Source organism: Mustelus asterias, chromosome 5 (assembly GCF_964213995.1).
Source record: "Mustelus asterias chromosome 5, sMusAst1.hap1.1, whole genome shotgun sequence".
Taxonomy (NCBI): Eukaryota; Metazoa; Chordata; class Chondrichthyes; order Carcharhiniformes; family Triakidae; genus Mustelus; species Mustelus asterias.
The window spans coordinates 70,645,963-70,662,623 of record NC_135805.1 but is presented as its reverse complement, the minus strand read 5'-3'; positions in this window follow the sequence as shown (position 1 = coordinate 70,662,623).

Here is a 16,661-nt window from a genome sequence, read left to right as displayed (position 1 = left end):
ACAGCACAATTTACCTGAGAGATGCAGAGGTACAACTTGGACATTCTTGGCATCACACAACAACTCAACCATTGTTTTCTCAGGCAGAGATGACACAAATGCCATTGGCACAGCTCTCATTGTGAGCAAAGCCAAGGCTATGTCTCTCATAGCATGGGAATATCAGTGATGGGCTATTAGGAACAATGTTTGACTCCAAATATTGCAAATTTACCGTGCTGCAGTGCTATGGACTTATCAATGAGGCAGAGGAGGAGTATAAGGATGACTGGTATGAGGAACTAAAATGAGTAGCATCCAAGATCCCACAACACGACATGCTCATAATTATGGGAGAAATTAATGTAATAGTTGGAGCAGATAACACTAAATGTGAAAGAGCAATGGGGCGACATGGCTGTGGCAACATATACGAAATGAAGAAAGGCTAGTCTACTTCTGCCTAAACAATAACTGTGTCACTGGAGGCACAATTCTCCCTCACAAAGGCTGACATGGAGATCCCCATTTCAACCAGACTGACCACGTTATCCACAACAGCAAATAGAGGAAGTCTCTATTTGGGTTATTGTGGGGCAGATGTCAATAGTAACAACTATTATAACTTATATAGTTACAGCTAAGGTCAAATTAAAGTTGCGGGCTATCCATACCAAACCATACCAAACATCAACGGCAACAAGTTATTGACATTGCCAAGCTTAGATCTCCTGATGTGAAGAAGTGTTTTTACCATCGAGCTCAGGAGTTGCTTTAACATACTAGCCAATGCAGGTGAAGGGGATCAAGACACAGCTGAAAAGCAGTGGGGTAACATCAAAGGAACATATACTGAATCAGCTAAGAAAGTCATTGGATTCAGATAAAAGGACAAGAAGTGGTTAACAACAAAGATGTGGAAGAAGATTGAAGAAAGAAGAAAGCTTAATAAAATGCTGATGAATGCGAAGTCACCCAGGCTGACTGAACAGGCTAAAGAACAATATAAGATCAAAGACAAAGAAGTAAAGAAGAGCCAAGAAAATCTTAGTTCAGGTATTGGTGACGAGGCAGAACAAGCTGCAGAAAGAGGAGGACTGAACACAGTACATAAGATCACTAAACAGCTCTGTGGGCAAAACATTAACACACCGTGCCAGTTAAAGACAAACATGGAAGTGTGACAACAACAGAGAGAGAGCAAGCTACGAGATGGGTTTAGTACCTTGAAGAGCCTGATTATCCAGCTAATCCACTAATACTTCTGATGGCAGAAGTGTGTTCAGCTATAAAAGCCATTAAAAATGTCAAAGCCCCTGGAGTTGACTCTCTGCAGGCAGAGCAGTCGAACGTGGGTGTGAACCTGGCTGCCAGAGTGCTCACTGATCTCTTGCATAAGATATGGGAAAATTAAGTCACACCTGAAGATTGGAGCAAAGGCCTTATTTTCAAACCACCAAAGAAAGGGACCTTTGCAACTCTGATGGGTGGCAAGGATTCCACTCCTTTCCATCCCCAGAAAAATCTTCTGCAGAATTGTCTTCAAACAGATTGATAACGCCAGTGATGACAAGCTTAGGCAAGAGCAAGCAGCATTCCACAAGGGCAGAGGATGTATAGACCAGATATTTGCTCTGTGCAACATTACTGAGCAATGTCTGGAATGGAAAGCAACCTCTACATCAACGTCCCCATAGACTTCAGAAAGTCATTTGACAGTATTCACCATGAGGGCCTGTGAAAGATTCTCAGAGCCTGTGGAATTCCACTCAAGATTGCCAATCTCATTGGGATGATGTATGAGCACTTTGGTGCAGTATCATCCTCAACAATACATTGTCTGGCTGGTTTGAAGAGAAGTCCGATAGGACTACATCCTCTCACCTATTCTATTTCTCATCACCATTGACTGGGTCACGTGGCAACCAACATTGGACTATCCCAAGGAAATTCAGTAGACCTTCTTTACATACTTGGAGGACCTCGACTTTGCCGATGATCTTGCTGCCATCTCTTCAAGATACATCCACCTCCTGAGAAGTCTGACAGACTCAGCATGTATGCAAAACAGATTGGTCTGCATACCAATAAGCAGAAAACACAAATCATGAGTGCCAATAAGCCAGTACCACCTACAATTACCATCGACTGAGAAGGGCTAGAGTATATCGAAGGCTTCACTTACCTCAGGAACCTTCTCAGCAATGACAAAGCTATAAGGAAGGTGCCTGATCTGGTCTTAAGACCAAAATCAGGCTCGAGAACAGTAGTGTAAATTCAGTCTTGCTGCATGGATCTGAATGCTGGAGGATAGTGAAAACGGATGGGGACAAGGTCAATGCTTTTCGTAATAGTTGCCTATGTTAGATCTGTAATACCTATTGATCAAGTAACATTTCCAATGAGGACTGGCTGTCACAGCAAAGTCTTTGAGATCAAGAAGCGCCGGATAAAGTGTATCAGACATTTGCTAAGAGTATCCCAAGAGCAAATACCAAAGGTTGCTCTAAGATGGACACCAGTTGAGAAACATAAACAGTGCAGGCCATAAACATCATGATGTAGGAGGAACTGGAAGAGATGGGGCTTACCTGGGGTGAGGCACAAGTCGCAGCACAAGACAGGAGGAACATTGTTGTGGCCTTATGTCCCACCTGGCCAAAGAGGGAAACTAATTAAAACTATTCCATGCTATTGGATATCGCAACACCCCCCCCCACCCCCCCCAACACCCGCCCTCCCCAACTCCTTTCCTCAGAGCAAGTGTCACTGCCCTCTATGTGGCCCTGGGAAAAAGCCCCCAAAATTCTGTTAACATCTCCCATTTCTGCCAACAGTGAGCAGTTCCCTCTGTGCACCACTCTCCCTGCCACAACACATTGAGACAAGCTTTGGGAGAGCCAGAGATTCAGCACTGAATGCCTGCTACCTTGCCACCTTGTTGAACCAGGCAAGTCTGGTTCATTTGGAATACTGCATTTGGAATACTGCGTCCAGTTCTGGTCGCCACACTACCAGAAGGACGTGGAGGCTTTGGAGAGAGTACAGAGGAGGTTTACCAGGATGTTGCCTGGTATGGAGGGGCTTAGTTATGAGGAGAGATTGGGTAAACTGGGGTTGTTCTCCCTGGAAAGACGGAGGATGAGGGGAGACTTAATAGAGGTGTATAAAATTATGAAAGGCATAGATAGGGTGAACGGTGGGAAGCTTTTCCCCAGGTCGGTGGTGACGTTCATGAGGGGTCAGAGGTTCAAGGTGAAGGGGGGGAGGTTTAACACAGATATCAGAAGGACATATTTTACACAGAGGGTGGTGGGGGCCTGGAATGCGCTGCCAGGCAAGGTGGTGGAGGCGGACACACTGGGAACGTTTAAGACTTATCTAGATAGCCATATGAATGGAGTGGGAATGGAGGGATACAAAAGAATGGTCTAGTTTGGACCAGGGAGCGGCACGGGCTTGGAGGGCCGAAGGGCCTGTTCCTGTGCTGTATTGTTCTTTGTTCTTTGTTCTTTGTTTCTGAAGACTCGTGGTTCCAGTGCACCATTGGCAAAATATGAAATGCACCATAAAAGTAAAGTTTACTTATTAGTCACAAGTAGGTTTACATTCACACTGCAATGAAGTTACTGTGAAATCCCTAAATTGCAGTTAATTGGCCTTTCAAATACCTTAATTGCTGTTGTGTCCCCTATGCTGACATCTGAATCGCAGAATTGTTACAGCACAGAAAGAGACATTCTGTCCATCATGTCTGTGGCAGCTCTCCTACCTGAAGTCTGCCCTCCATGGATCCAACCATTGTTAAAATTCAGAAACAATGTAAAAACACTGAACTTTCATCCAAAGACACTCCAATCCCATTTCATGGCCCTTACTCTCCAGCCCTGCCTCCAAACACGTTCTAAATAGCCTGCTAAAATTCCAGCTCTGCAGGTGAACTTGCAGGTAGTGTTGCTTCATGCCCTTCTTGCCCTTGTTCTCAGTGCTAGAGGTCGCGGGTTTGAAGGATGCTGTCAGTTGTAAATAATGGGACCCACAGCATTCGGCCAATAATAACCTGTGATATCATAACTTTCAATCAGTTCAGTCAACAACTTCTTTGAAGTAGAATGGATGTGAAATGAGCAAGTATAAGACAGAAGTGTGGTTTTGCATTTGCGAGGAGGTAACAGCTTTAGTCTATCTCTATCAACACAGCCTCACTTTAATGCCTTAACTTTAAAAAATAAAGCAAACATACATTTACTGGAAAGACAGATTGCCAGAAGTGAGACACTGGGACTTGCGATAACAATGTCCTTGTTTGAGTAGTCTGGTGTCCTTTCATACTATCCTGATTATAACCAATGCATTACACAAAATAAGAACTAACTGCATCTTAATTCAATCAATTTTTAACATATTAAAATGGAAACTTGCATGAATTATTTAATCCATTTACTTCTATGTAAAGAGCAAATAATCATTGTCATTTCGGGTTCCGGTAACTTGTGTGTGAGTGTATTAGACAGTTGCCTTGCCACTCCTGAACTGCTGCTATGCACTGCTGCATATTCTAATTATTTTTCCAAGAAATTGTGGTATGAATTTGTCACTGGAGAATCGGGGTTCATAATGATCTAACTTACGGCGTTCGTTGCCAACAGCGGCACTGCAGCAGATTCCGAGCCAATCTGTCTTCTGTGCACAAGGAGCTTGCCTGAGTGTCTGCTCGGGTGACTCTGGTGCACAGGAGATGTTCTGAGTGCTCAGGACCAAGACTATCAGAACTCTCGACTAGGGTGGAATAACAACATTTTTAGGCTCTGCTCGCGCTCATCTGTTCCCAGACACTTAGTTCCTGTTTAGCTCCCACACTCTGCAAAGCAATCAATCGGTAATTCATAATTTGTCACTTTTGCAAAGATTGAAATGATATTTCTTCCATTAAGGGACGCTGTGAATGGTCCTCCGCTTATTACAGAGACAGTTTGAAAGCAAATGTAAGAGAGAATATGCAATTTGTGGCAGGAGTTGCTGAATAACACTGTAACAGACCAATTTTTAAATTTAATAGCTAAATGGAAAATCATGACAGTAGCTCTTGTGATGACAGGTGAGACCAAAGAAAGAATATAATGGCTGTTAATTATCCTGCTCGGAACAATTCCAAGAAATTTCAGATCAGTATTGGGCAGGGGAGGAGTGATTACTGCCTAGATTTCCCCACTTGGTCCCCAGCGCTCTACAGAGAATTCTTTGAAAGATAATGGGAAAGCTTTGAAATAAAACTGTATCATGTGCCAGCAAGCACATCCAGCTTTCTCTAATATCTCCATACAAAGTCTGAGGGCTGAATTTTAATGATGTGGAGATGCTGGCGTTGGACTGGGGTAAACACAGTAAGAAGTTTAACAACACCAGGTTAAAGTCCAACAGATTTGTTTGGTAGCAAAAGCCACAAGCTTTCGGCTTTTGCCGAAACTTGTGGCTTTTGCTACCAAATAAACCTGTTGGACTTTAACCTGGTGTTGTTAAACTTCTTACTGGGCTGAATTTTAAGCAGAGACAGTCACCTTGCCCACTGGCTGGAAAGACAGGAGCCAGCCCAGGCCCTGGAAGCTACAACTGGATTTTACAGTCATCAGGCATTTAGTTGCCTGAGGTCATGGATTCTTCCCCCATGAGGGAGGATCTGGCACCTCCAAGAGCTGCCAGCCAAAAAGATGGAAGGGGTGAAGGGTATCAGAACAAGAGGGACCACCCCCAAACCCACAGCCCCTGCTACTGGGTGGCACGGTGGCACAGTGGTTAGCATTGCTGCCTCACAACGCCAGGAACCCAGGTTCAATTCTGGCTACGAGTGACTGCCTGTGTGGAGTTCACACGTTCTCCCCGTGTCTGCATGGGTTTCCTCCAGGTGCTCCTGTTTCTTCCCACAATCCAAAGATGTGCAGTTAAGTTGATTAGTCATGCTAAATTGTCCCTTGATGTCAAGGAGGTTAGCAGGGTAAATACATAAGGTTACAGGGATAAGGCCTGGGTGGGATTGTTGTTGGTGCAGGCTAGATGGGCCAAATGGCCTCTTTATGCACTGTAGGAATGCTATGTTTCTAAACCCCTTTAGTGACCAGTAATTAGTTACTGAAGGACCTCAATTGGCCTAAGGGTGGATGGGTGGGTCTCCTAACACCTACCCAACCATTCGTAAAATACCAACAGAGGTGGGTAGGTGACAGCCACAGCAACGTTTACCATCCCAATCGATTTTCCTCCCAGCCTGTCACCAGGAGTTTGTTCTGGCCTCGTCACCATGTTTCATTTTGTGCTAGTACTAAAAACTTTCCTTTGATTTACAGTGAAAATATTTTTATTTTGGTTTGCACTTTTAACATGAGTCATTAACGATTCTGTGAAAAAGTAAGTCATTTGGCCAATGGCATTATTAAATTTGAATAGATTTGATAAAGACATGCACACTGATGCATTCAGTACCTGGAAATAGCCTGGTGTACCCGGTCAGCTGTCCACTGTAGGACCTGCCTGATTGTTATCTAATTGATTTAGTTGGAATAAAAACCAAGCGAGTTCTCCAATGGGTGGGCTATTTATTTGCCATCTTACACACCCAAGATGTGGTTGTCAAAAGGGCACACTCATCATTTAAAGTCAGTCTCTACTTGTCAGTATTTGATTAAAATCAGTGCGGAATTTAAATTTCTTGCATTGCCTAGCCACTCCCCAGAGTTTCCACAGAAATGTTTTCAAAATATAAAAATTAATAACAATAAATTCAGATAATTAATAAAGAAATTAATAAAGAATCAATAAAGAAAGTCGGTATGCAGATACAGCATGTAATAAAAAAAGCAAATGGGATGTTGGCATTTATTGCAAAGAGACTGGAGTATAAAAGTAGAGAAGTGTTGATGCAATTATGCAGGGTGTTGGTGAGACCATATCTGGAGTTTGTGTCCAGTTTTGGTCTCCATATTTAGACCAAAGGACCATAAGACATAGGAGCAGAATTAGGCCACTCGGCCCATCCAGTCTGCTCCGCCATTCAATCCTGGCTGATATTTTTCTCATCCTCATTCTCCTACCTTTTCCCCATAACCACTGATCCCCTTATTAATCAAGAACATATCTATCTCTGTTTTAAAGACATTCAATGACCTGGCCTCCACAGCCTTCTGCGGCAAAGAGTTCCACAGATTCACCACTCTCTGGCTGAAGAAATTTCTCCTCATCTCTGTTTTAAAGGATCGTCCCTTTAGCCTGAGGTTGTGCCCTCTGGTTCTAGTTTTTCCTACTAGTGGAAACATCCTTTCTCCAACCAGGTCTCGCAGTATCCTGTAAGTTTCAATAAGATCACTTCTCATCCTTCTAAACTCCAATGAGTACAGACCTGGGTTCCTCAACCGTTCCTCATACAACGAGCTCTTCATTCCAGGGATCATTCTTGTGAACCTTCCCTGGAACCTTTCCAAGGCCAGCACATCCTTCCTTAGATATGGGACCCAAAACTGCTCACAATACTCCAAATGGGTCTGACCAGAGCCTTATACAGCCTCAGAAGTACATCCCTGCTCTTGTATTCTAGCCCTCTTGACATGAATGCTAACATTGCATTTGCCTTCTTAACTGACAACTGAACCTACACGTTAACCTTAAGAGAATCTTAAACAAGGCCTCCCAAATCCCTTTGTGTTTCTGATTTCCTAAGCATTTTCCCATTTAGAAAAAAGTCTATGCCTCCATTCCTCCATCCAAAGTGCATAACCTCACACTTTTCCACATTGTATTCCATCTGCCACTTCTTTGCCCACTCTCCTAACCTGTACAAGTCCTTCTGCAGAACCCCTGCTTCCTCAACACTACCTGTCCCTCGACATATCTTTGTATCATCTGCAAAGGTGGCAACAATGCCTTCAGTTCCTTCCTCCAAATCGTTAATGTATATTGTAAAAAGTTGTGGTTCCAGCACTGACCCCTGAGGCACAGCACTAGTCACCAGCTGCCATCCTGAAAAAGACCCCTTTATCCCCACTCTCTGCCTTCTGCCAGTCAGCCAATCCTCTATCCATGCCAGGGCACTTCACTTTTCTAATAGTCTTCTATGCGGCACCTTGTCAAAGGCTTTCTGGAAATCTAAATAAATCACATCCACTGGTTCTCCATTATCTAACTTCCTTGTTACCTCCTCAAAGAACTCGAACAGATTTGTCAGACAAGACCTCCCATTGACAAGTCTTACTTCATCATGCACTTCCAGGTACTCTGCGATCTCATTTTTAATAATGGATTCTAACATCTTGCCAATGACTGAAGTCAAGCTAACCGGCCTATAATTTCCCCTCTGCTGCCTCCCTCCCTTCTTAAACAGCGGTGTTACATTAGTTACTTTCCAGTCCTCTGGTACCCTCCCTGCCTCCAGTGATTGCTGAAAGATCACACCAATGCCTTCACAATTTCCTCAGCTATCTCTTTTAGAACCCTGGGGTGTAGTCCATCTGATCCAGGTGATTAATCCACAATCAGACCTTTCAGTTTCCCCAGAACCTTCTCCTTAGTGATGGCCACTACACTCACCTGTGCCCCTGACTCTCCTGGAGCTCCGGCATCCCACTGGTGTCTTCCATCATGAAGACTGATGCAAAGTAACGAATCAGTTTCTCTGCCATTGCTTTGTTTCCTCATTTTCCAGTGGTCCAATGGCTATTTTTGCCTCCCTTACCTTTGATATATTGAAAAAATCTCGTCCTATTTGAAGAAGGATGTGGTTGGCATTGGAGGCAGTTCAGAGAAGGTTCACTAGATTGATTCCGGGGATAAAAGGATTGGCCTATGAGGAGAGATTAAAAAGTTTGGGCTCATATTCGCTGGAGTTTAGAAGGATGAGTGAGAATCTGATCAAGGTATATAAAATTTTAAAAGGGATTGATAAAATAAATGTAGACCAAATGTTTCCTCTTATGGGGCAATCTTGAACAAGAGGTCACAGGGATAGGTTGAGAGATGGTAGATTTAAAACTGAGATGAGGAGGAATTACTTCTCGCAGAGGGTGGTGAATGTTTGGAACTCGCTGCCCCATAGCATGGAGGAGTCTGAATTCTTGAATGGTTTCAAGAAGGAGATAGATACATTTCTAATAAAAAGAGATAAGCGGATATGGGGAACAGGTAGGGAGGTGGAATTGAGACCAGGGAGAGATCAGCCATGATCTGATTGAATGGCGGAGCAGGCTCGAAGGACTGAATTTGCCTACTTCTGCTCCTAATTCCTATGCTCCTATGAAATTGGAATGGAAAGCTAGTCTCAGTGATAGTGCAATTAAACTATCATTGACTTTTGTAAATCCTTTAAGGAATGAAATACACCTTCCTTATATGGCCTGGCATACATTTGACTCCAGACTCACAACAATGTGGTTGCCTCTTAGCAAGCCATTCAGCTGTACCAAACTAGAACAGAAATGTCAAAAAGAAATAAAAACTGATGGACCGCCTGGCAACAACTAACATCACCAGAACTGACATCACCATACTCTGTCGATCCACCACAATAAAATTGGGGGGCTTGTGTCAAAATTAGGGGGGCTGGTCCACAGACTAATCAAGCTGACATAACTAAGCAAATAACTGATAGTGCAGGTTGAAGTAAACAAATCCATTATAAGATCCATTATGGAGACCTGGCTGCAGGATGATAAGGATTGGGTCCTGAATATTGAGGGGTATATGACATTCAAGAATAGGAAGCTCGGTAAGTAGTACTGTTAATCAAGGATGGCATTGGTACAATAGTTAGAGATGATAGACCTGTATAAGATCATCCCTCAGTCTTCTACGCTCCAGAGGAAAAAGTTCCAGTCTATCCAGTTGCAGAAAGGCAGTTCGAGGGGGATCTGCCGACTGAGGTAATATGGGCTGAAGTTTGAAATAGGAAAAGAGCAGTCACATTGTTGGGGGTTTTCTATAGGCCCCCAAATAGTAATAGAGATGTGGAGGAGGAAATTGCAAAGCAGATTATGGATAGGTCCAGGGTAGTTGTCACGGGTGACTTTAACTTTCCAAATATTGATTGGAACCTTTATAAGTCGAATAGTTCGGATGCAGTTTTTCTACAGTGTGTGCAGGAGGGTTTCCTGACACAATATGTGGATAGGCCGACAGGAGGTGGGGCCACATTGGATTTGGTACTGGGTAATGAACTGGGCCAAGTGTTAGATTTGGTTGTGGGAGAGCACTTTGGAGATAGTGACCACAATTCGGTGTCTTTCATTATTGCAATGGAGAGGGATAGGGCCTTACGGCAGGGCAAGGTTTATAATTGGGGGAGGGGTAATTATGATGCAATTAGGCAAGAATAAGGGAGCATAAGATAGGAACAGAAACTGTCAGGGAAAGGCACAAATGAAAAGTGGAGCTTGTTCAAGGAACAAATACTGCGTGTCCTTCATAGGCATGTCCCTGTCAGGCAGGGAGGAAATGGCCGAGTGAGGGAACCATGGTTCACAAAACAGGTTGAATGTCTTGTCAAGAGGAAAAAGGAAGCGTATCTAAGGATGAGAAAACAAGGTTCAGTTGGGTCACTTGAGGGTTACAAGGTAGCAAGGAATGAGCTAAAAAAAAGGGCTTAGGAGTGCTAGGAGGGGGCATGAGAAGTCCTTGGCGGGTCGGATCAAGGAAAACCCCAAGACTTTTTACTCTTATGTGAGAAATAAAAAAATGATCAGGGTGAGGTTAGGGCCGGGCAAGGATAGTAGTGGGAACTTGTGCATGGAGTCAGAAGAGATAGGAGAGGCGATGTATGAATACTTTTCTTCAGTGTTCACCAAGGAGAGGGACCATGTTTTTGAGGATGAGAGTGTGACACAGGCTGATAGGCTGGAGGAGGTAGATGTTCTGAGGGAAGATGTATTAGCAATTTTGAAAAACCTGAGGGTCGATAAGTCCCCTGGGCCAGATGGGATATATCCTCGGATTCTTTGGGAGGCAAGGGTTGAGATTGCAGAGCCTTTGGCTTAGATCTTTGGGTCCTCACTTTCCATGGGGATTGTGCCAGAGGACTGGAGAATGACGAATGTTGTTCCTCTGTTCAAGAAAGGAAATAGGAATGACCCTGGTAATTATAGGCCGGTTAGTCTTACTTCGGTGGTCGGTAAGTTAATGGAAAAGGTCCTGAGGGATAGGATTTATGACCATTTGGAAAGATGCAGCTTAATCCGTGAATGTCAGCACGGATTCGTGAAGGGTAGATCTTGCCTCACAAATTTGATTGAGTTCTTTGAGGAGGTAACTAAGTGTGTAGATGAAGGTAGAGCAGTTGATGTCGTATACATGGATTTTAGTAAGGTTCCCCATGGTAGGCTCATGAAGAAAGTAAGGAGGTGTGGGATAGAGGGAAATTTGGCCGATTGGATAAGTAACTGGCTATCTCATAGAAGACAGAGGGTGGTCGTGGATGGAAAATTTTCAGACTGGAGACCAGTTACCAGCGGTGTACCACAGGGATCAGTGCTGGGTCCTCTGCTATTTGTGATTTTTATCAATGACTTGGAGCAGGGGACTGAAGGGTGGGTCAGTAAATTTGCTGATGACACCAAGATTGGTGGAGTAGTGGATGAGGTGGAGGGCTGTTGTAGACTGCAAAGAGACATTGATAGGATGCAGAGCTGGGCCGAAAAATGGCAGATGGAATTTAACACTGATAAGTGCGAGGTGATTCATTTTGGTAGGACAATTTTGAATGCGGATTACAGGGTCAACGGCAGGGTTCTGAGGAATGTGGAGGAACAGAGAGATCTTGGGGTTCATATCCACAGATCTCTGAAGGTTGCCACTCAAGTGGATAGAGCCATGAAGAAGGCCTATAGTGTGTTAGCGTTTATTAACAGGGGGTTGGAGTTTAAGAGCCGTTGAGTTATGCTGCAACCGTACAGGACCTTGGTGAGACCACATTTGGAATATTGTGTGCAGTTCTAGTCGCCTCACTATAAGAAGGATGTGGAGGGATTGGAGAGAGTGCAGAGGAGATTTACCAGGATGCTGCCTGGTTTGGAGGGTAGGTCTTATGAGGAAAGGTTGAGGCAGCTAGGGCTTTTCTCTTTAGAGCGGAGGAGGATGAGAGGCGACTTAATAGAGGTTTATAAGATGATGAGGGGGATCGATAGAGTGGACGTTCAGAGATTATTTCCTCGGATGAATGTAGCTGTTACTAGGGGCATAACTATAAGGTTCATGGTGGGAGATATAGGAGGGATGTCCGAGGTAGGCTCTTTACTCAGAGAGTGGTGTGGAATGGACTGCCCGCTGTGATAGTGGACACTTTAGCAACTTTCAAGTGGTTATTGGATAGGCACATGGAGCACACCAGAATGATAGGGAGTGGGATAACTTAATCTTGGTTTTGGACAAAGCTCGGCACAACATCAAGGGCCGAAGGGCCTGTACTGTGCTGTACTCTTCTATGACCTTGTTTCAGCAGATTACACTTGTTACACTTCTCTTTGGCGAATACTGTTACATTTGTTTCAATGCGAGAAGTGTAACGGGTAAGGCAGATGAACTTAGAGCTTGGATTAGTACTGGGAACTATGATGTTGTTGCCATTACAGAGACTTGGTTAAGGGAAGGACAGGATTGGCAGCTTAACATTCCAGGATACAGATATTTCAGGTGGGATAGAGGGGGATGTAAAAGGGGTGGGGGAGTTGCACTACTGGTTAAGGAGAATATCACAGCTGTACTCCAGGAGGACACCTTGGAGGGCTCATATAGCAAGGCAATATGGGTAGAGCTCAGGAATAGGAAAAGTGTAGTCACAATGTTGGGGGTTTACTATAGGCCACCCAACTGCCAGCGGGAGATTGAGGAACAGATATGTAGGCAGATTTTGGCAAGGTGTAAAAGTAACAGGGTTGTCATGGTTGGAGATTTAAATTGACCCTATATTGACTGGGACTCACTTAGTGCTAGGGGCGTGGATGGGGCAGAGTTCGTAAGGAGCATCCAGGAGGGCTTCCTGAAACAGTATGTAGACAGTCCAACTAGAGAAGGGGCCATACTGGACCTGGTATTGGGGAATGAGCCCAGCCAGGTGGTTGATGTTTCAGTAGGGGAGCAGTTCGGGAACAGTGACCACAATTCAGTAAGCTTTAAGGTACTGATGGATAAAGATAAGTGTAGTCCTCAAGTTAAGGTGCTAAATTGAGGGAAGGCTAATTACAACAATATTAGACAGGAACTGAAGAATGTAGATTGGGGGCAGATGTTTGAGGGCAAATCAACATCTGGCATGTGGGAGGCTTTCAAGTGTAAGTTGATAGGGATTCAGGACAGGCACATTCCTGTAAGGATGAAGGATAAGTATGGCAAGTTTTGGGAACCTTGGATAACGAGAGATATTGTGACCCTAGTCAAAGAGAAAAAGGAAACATTTGTCAAAGCTAGGAGGCTGGGAACACAAGAAGCAAGTGTGGAATACAAGAAAAGTAGAAAGAAACTTAAGCAAGGAGTAAAAAGGGCTAAAAGGGGTCATGAAAAGCAATGGCCAACAGGATTAAGGAAAATCCCAAGGCTTTTTATACATATATAAAGAGCAAGAGGGTAGCCAGGGAGAGGATTGGCCCACTCAAGGACAAGGGAGGGAATCTATGTGTGGAGCCAGAGGAAATGGGCGAGGTATTAAATGAGTATTTTGTGTCAGTATTCACCAAACAGAAGGACTTGGTGGATGATGAGTCTGGGAAAGGATGTGTAGATAGTTTGAGTCTTGTTGAGATCAAAAAGGAGGAGGTATTGGAGTTCTTGAGAAACATTAAGTTAGACAAGTTTCCAGGGCCTGATGGGATATACCCCAGAATACTGAGAGAGGCAAGGGAGGAAATTGCTGCAACCTTGAGAGAAATCTTTGTATCCTCACTGGCTACAGGAGAGGTCCCAAAGGATTGGAGAATAACCAATGTTGTTCCTTTGTTTAAGAAGGGTAGTAGGAATAATCCAGGTAATTACAGGCCGGTGAGCCTTACATCAGTGGTAGGGTAACTATTGGAGAGGATTCTTGAGACAGGATTTATTCCCACTTGGAAATAAGTGAGAGGCGACATGGTTTTGTGAAGGGGAGGTCGTGTCTCACGAACTTGATCGAGTTTTTCAAGGAAGTGACGAAGATGATTGATGAAGGTAGGACTGTGGATGTTGTCTACATGGACTTCAGTAAGGTCTTTGACAAGGACCCTCATGGCAGACTGGTGCAGAAGGTGATATCGCATGGGATCAGAGGTGAGCTGGCAAGGTGGATACAAAACTGGCTTAGTCAAAGAAGACAGAGGGTAGCAGTGGAAGGGTGCATTTCTGAATGGAGGGCTGTGACAAGTGGGTGTTCCTCAGGGATCAGTGCTGGGACCTTTGCTGTTTGTAATATATATAAAAGATTTGGAGGAAAATGTAACTGGTTTGATTAGTAAGTTTGCAGACAACACAAAGGTTTGTGGATAGCGATGACGACCATCAGAGGATACAGCAGGATATAGATCAGTTGGAGACTTGGGCGGAGAGATGACAGATGGAGTTTAATCCAGACAAATGTGAGACAATGCATTTTAGAAGGTCTAATACAGATAGGAAATATACAGTAAATGGCAGAACCCTTAAGAGTATTGATAGGCAAAGGGATCTGGGTGTACAGGTACACAGGTCACTGAAAGTGGCAATGCAGGTGGAGAAAGTAGTCAAGAAGGCATACGGCATGCTTGCCTTCATCGGCCAGGGTATTGAATTTAAAAATTGCAAGTCATGTTGCAGCTTTATAGAACCTTATTTCGGCCACACTTGGAATATTGTGTTCAATTCTGGTCGCCACACTACCAGAAGAATGTGGAGGCTTTGGAGAGGGTACAGAAAAGATTTACCAGGATGTTGCCTGGTATGGAGGGCATTAGCTATGAGGAGAGGTTGGAGAAACTTTGTTCTCACTGGAGCGACGGAGGTTGAGGGGAGACCTGATAGAAGTCTACAAGATTATGAGAGGCAGGGACAGAGTGGATAGTCAGAAGCTTTTTCCCAGGGTGGAAGAGTCAATTACTAGGGGGCATAGGTTTAAGGTGCGAGGGGCAAGGTTTAAAAGAGATGTCCGAGGCAGATGTGTTGGACAGAGAGTGGTGGGTGCCTGGAAGTCGTTGCCGGAGGAGGTAGTGGAAGGGATATGGTAGTGACTTTTAAGGGGCATCTTGACAAGTACATGAATGAGATGGGAATAGACAGATATGGTCCCCAGAAGGGTAGGGGGTTTTAGTTAAGTCGGGCAGCATGGTTGGTGCAGGCTTGGAGGGCCAAAGGGTCTGTTCCTGTGCTGTAATTTTCTTTGTTCTATGTTCTTCTTTGAGATCGGGATGTAGCATTGGTTTGAGTGGAGTTCAGCAACAGTAGGGAAAAGATGTCAGTAGTGAGCAGACCCCCATACAGTAACCACGTTGTAGGACTTAGTGTACAAGAAGAAATAGAGGGTGCTTATGATCAAAAGACGGCAATAATCATGGATTATTTTCACTTACATATAAACTAGAGAAATCAGATTGGCAATAGTAGTCTGGATGAGGAGTTCACAGAATACTGTTGAGGTAGTTTCTTAGAGCAGTGCATTCTCCGGAAACCTTACTGAGTAAACTGATAGTGCTGTTGGCTGACAAATCTCCACATCCTTCATGGACTTCAGCCTAAGGTGTTAAAAGCGGTGGCTAATGAGGTAATAGGTGTATTGATGTTAATTTTTTACAATTCCCTGGATTTTGAAAAGGTTCCATGGGACTGGAAAGTAGCAAATATAACCCATCTATTCAAGAAGGCAGCAAAGCAGAAAACTGGAACTTGACCAATTAGCTTGATACCTGTCATGTGGAATATGTTAGAGTTAATCATTAAGGAGGTTATAGGCAGGCATTTAGAAAAGCTCAAAGGTAAATAGGAAGAGTCAGCATGACTTCGTGAAAGGGAAATCATATTCAACAAATTTATTGGAGTTTTTTGAAGGAGCAGCATGTGCTCTGGATAAAGGGGACCAGATTTATCCAGATTTCCAGAAGGCATTTACTAAGGTGCCACATGAATAGATGATTGGCTGGCTGGCATAAACCAGAGAATAGGCATAAATGAATATTTTTCTGATTGTCATGATGTAACGAGTGGAGTCCCACAGGGGTCTGTGCTGGGCCCTCAACTTTTTACACTTTATATCAATTACTTAGATGAAGGAAGCAAATGCATGACAGCTGTATTTCGAGGTGACACAAAGATAGGGAAGAAAGGTATGTGGTGAAGAAGAAATAAGGTTGTTGAAGACTGATATAGATAGGTGAAGTGAGTGGACAAAGATCTGGTAGGTGGACTTTTATGTGAGAAAATATGGAGTTTTTCACCTTGGCAAGAAGAATAAAAACCAGAGTGTTATTTACACAGAGAAGGACAGCAAAATTCCAAGGTGCAGAGAGATCGAGGTGTTTTACTGCATGAGTCACAAAACTTTCGTATATAGGTACAGCAGTAATTAAGAAGGTTAATAGAATGCTATCCTTCGCTATGAGAGGAATTGAACATAAAAATAAGGGTGTTATGCTTTAGTTATAAGAGGCATTTGTGGGCCTACAACTTGAATACTGTATGCAATTTTGTTCTCCTTATTGAAGGAAGGATATAAATGC